Source organism: Cyprinodon variegatus, unplaced genomic scaffold (assembly GCF_000732505.1).
Source record: "Cyprinodon variegatus isolate N-32 unplaced genomic scaffold, C_variegatus-1.0 Scaffold619, whole genome shotgun sequence".
In the NCBI taxonomy this organism is placed as follows: Eukaryota; Metazoa; Chordata; class Actinopteri; order Cyprinodontiformes; family Cyprinodontidae; genus Cyprinodon; species Cyprinodon variegatus.
Window position 1 is genome coordinate 400824 of NW_015151072.1, and position 732 is coordinate 401555.

The window sequence follows — 732 nt, forward strand, 5'->3', positions numbered from 1 at the left end:
AAAAACGTCCAAAACGTACGAAATAGTGTGCATAACTTTTCGTACGATTTCATAAAAACTGATAATGAGAATATGTCGGATTTGGCCCAAAACTGATAGCAGCCAGGAAATGCGCTAATGTCATTGTACCAATGGGAAAATGAACAAGAACAACATCACCTCGAAGACTGAATTGCAGATGCTAAATTTTGTCTACTATTCAGTCCTAGAATTCAATCTTACAAAGTTATACAAGTGATTCAAATGGCCAATCACATGATCCATACATATTAAAAGGCTCATAAATCCCAACTCGACGGTTGGGTCTTTTGTTTGCGTTTGACTTTAACTGTGCTTGGGAGGATGGACTTTCCAAGTGCTTTAAAACATCATTGCTCAAACTACAGACTGGTGTGAGCTAAAGAATTGACAAAGATTCCTGGATAGGTTAGGAAACCTCTCAGACAAACTGAGCAAAAACAAGGTTTACTTTGTTTTAAACCTGTTTTATTGTACAATTGATAGGATGTGTGGATGATAAAGCCCTTACACTTTTAAAAGCTCTAAAACTGAACCTTATTAATTAATTTTGTACCCACAAAAAAACAGGTAGACAGACCAGCGGCATTCAGACTCTGATGCCGACAACCAACCTGCAGTTTGTGAAGGAAAAAATTATAATTTTTTTTTTTATCCAAAAGATAACCAAGGTTTGACTGAAAGGTCTTCCATTTCAAGTCATTCATTTCGCTA